We start from the raw sequence: 3,168 nt of genomic DNA on the forward strand, positions 1-3,168 counted from the left end.
TTTATTTATTAGATGTAAATAATAATACATAAAAAAAAGGAAAAAACAAATTAAAAAAAATATATAGAATCAAGTTTCAATGATAAAAATAGCATGGATGAAATAAATTCCTTTGGCCCATAACCAATAAATGTTTAATTCTTTTAGTAAGTGAATCGGCTAAAAAAAAATATGTAAATATTAATACATTAATACAAACAAATATTAATTAGTAAAAAATAAATAATATTAAAAAATAATATATAAAATTAAAAAATGTAATGTTTTATTTATTAGATGTAAATAATAATACATAAATGCACAAAAAAAAAAAATTGCTGCTCGCCATTACAGAAAGGAACATCCCGCCTAAGGGTCCTCTGCAGTCCATCCAGGTTTTTGGGGTGTAAGAAAACTCCAACTGCTTTTCCCCACTGCCAAAGAGGCAATGGGCTCATCAAAGTTAATGGAAGACCGTTGGAAATGATTGAACCTGCGAATTGAAGCTGTTGGAGCCTGTTCTTCTTTTGGCCAAGTACCGATTTGCTGGTGTTGACATCAGAGTCTGTGTGAAGGGTGGTGGACATGTCGCTTAAGTTTATGCAATTGGCCAGGCTATTTCTAAATCATTGGTGGCTTATTATCAAAAATATGTTGATGAAGCCTCCAAGAAGGAAATCGAAGATATTCTTATTCAGTATGACAGGAGGACCCTTCTAGTTGCAGATCCTCGTCGTTGCGAGTCCAAGAAGTTTGGTGGACCTGGAGCCCGTGCTCGCTACCAGAAGTCTTACCGTTAAATTTACCATGTACTAGCAAGGTCCTAGACACACTCCTAAACCTTGTGGACAGCCTTCCCAGAAGAGTTGAAGCTGTTATAGCTGCAAAGGGTGGGCCAACTCAATATTGAACCCTACGGACTAAGACTGGGATGCCATTAAAGATCATGTGTGTGTAAGGGCAGGCCTCCCAATACTTTTATATATGGGCTTTTTATTGATCTTTGATTGTTTTTATTATTCATTTTCTTTATGTTTTTGCACTAATTTGTATTAATAATACATTTCTGTTGCATCTACATTAGTATGATTAGCACCTCAAAGTGACAGTGCACCTATTTAGTGAGAAATGTGGTCTAGATCCAATCAGTTTTTCACATTGCTGATAGAACACGCTAGCCACAATCTACTCAACTCTGGCTTTCTATGTTATTCCATCCAGATTTTATTTAAAATTCTTGCTCAAGCCCCAAAAATGGGGAATCCATTTCCTTCAAACAGTGTTGGATATACTGTATCTAAAGTTCTTAACAAATAAACATTTTAAATTATTTCATAAAAGAAAAGGAATTGGCAGCACTCCAGGTTGAGTCAAAATCCAGGTTTATTGACTGGACATCCAAATATGACAATCGTGACAAGGTAGACGCGTTTCACACACTGACTGTGTGCTTAATCATTATGATTAAGGACACAGTCAGTGTGTGAAACGCGTCTACCTTGTCACGATTGTCATATTTGGATGTCCAGTCAATAAACCTGGATTTTGACTCAACCTGGAGTGCTGCCAATTCCTTTTCTTTTATCAAGTTTTCACGGAGGCGAGCCGGGGCATGCACCTGTGTGAGTCATCAGGCAATTACACCACCTTGAGCAGTGACTCCTTGTCTGTTCAATTAAATTATTTCAAGCAAGATGGAAGTTTGTTCCAGGATCTCCTAACCATATTCCTAGAACCTGTCCATCTGTTGAGTGATTTGACTGTCATCACCAAATGTAAGGATGCTATCCAGGGCAGAGGTGCTCATGGGCTTAAACAGAAACGTACGTAGCCATGCTATGCAGACATCTGGGCGTGCTAGTGTGTACATCCAATTCCAGATCTGACGGCAAATGCCCTATTTAAGGGAAGGAATTGTGACAGGCAGTTGCTGGATGATCATTAGCTAATCTGTGATGCTTGTTCCCATGTATCCTGATCCGGGGTTTACTTTGATGACCTTTCACCAACTTGGCTTGCCCTTGGACTTTCCTTTGCCTGACTTCTGATTGTGACCTCGGCTGATTGAAGAACCTTATTTCCATTGATCTACCATGCATGACCCTGGCTTAGCTCTTGACCTCTTCATTACATTGGCTCTTGACCTCTCCATCATTTTGACTCTACTTTTCAGCTATGTATAACCTCCACCTGGCTCCAGACATCCACATCCTATCTTTCACCTGTGTATGACCTTGGCCTGGTTCCAGAAAGCATCTCTCTCTTCCACATACTATCTCTCATCTGTGTTTGACCTCGGCCCGGTTCCAGACGTCTCTCTCATCCACATCCTTTTGCTCATCTGCGTATGACCTTTGCCTGGTACCAAACAACATCTCTCTCGTCCACATCCTTTTGATCACCTGTGTATGACCTTGGCCCAGTTCTAGACAATGTAACTGTTTCCATACAATGTCTCTCTCATCCACATCCTATTTATTACCTGTATATGACCTCAGCCTGGTTTCAGAAAAAGTCTGTCTCATCCACATCCTATCGCTCACCTGTGAATAAACTTGGCCTGGTTTTAAAAGTTTCTCTCATCCACATCTTATGGCTCATCTGTGTATGACCTCGGCCTGGTTCCAGGCGTCTCTTTTATACACATCCTATCGCTCACCTGTGTATGACCTCAGCCCGATTTCAGACAACGTCTCTCTCATCCACATCCTATCAATCACCTGTGTATGACCTTGGCCTAATTCCAGACAATGTCTCTCTCATCCACATCCTATCACTTATCTGTATTTGACCTCGCCCTGGTTCCAGGCAGCATCTCTCTATTCCACATTCTATTGCTCATTTGTATATGACTTTGGCCTGGTTCCTGACAACATCTCTCTCATCCACATGCTGTTGATTACCTGTGTATGACCTCGGCCCGGTTCCAGGCAACATTTCCCTCATCCACATCCTATCGCTCATTTGTATTCGACCTCGCCCTGGTTCCAGGCAGCATCTCTCTCATCCACATCCTATTGCTCACCTGTGTCTGACCTTGGCCTTGTTCCAGACAACATCTCTCTCATCCACATCCTATCTTTTATCTGTGTGTGACCTTGGCCTAGCTCCAGGCAATGTCTCTCTCATCCACATCCTATCACTCATCTGTGTATGACCTCAGCCTGGTTCCAGACAACGTCTCTCTCA

At 41.1% G+C, this 3,168-nt stretch overlaps 1 pseudogene across 1 annotated transcript; it reads left to right on the forward strand.

The window, feature by feature from the left end:
- Positions 1-296: 296 nt before the first annotated feature.
- On the forward strand, positions 297-786 carry LOC309568385 (small ribosomal subunit protein uS9-like; annotated as a pseudogene). The gene has a single exon. The product of its transcript is annotated as a small ribosomal subunit protein uS9-like (transcript).
- The last annotated feature ends 2,382 nt before the right edge of the window (positions 787-3,168 follow it).

This window comes from Pelophylax lessonae, assembly GCF_965119305.1.
Source record: "Pelophylax lessonae genome assembly, chromosome: 12".
NCBI lineage: Eukaryota > Metazoa > Chordata > Amphibia > Anura > Ranidae > Pelophylax > Pelophylax lessonae.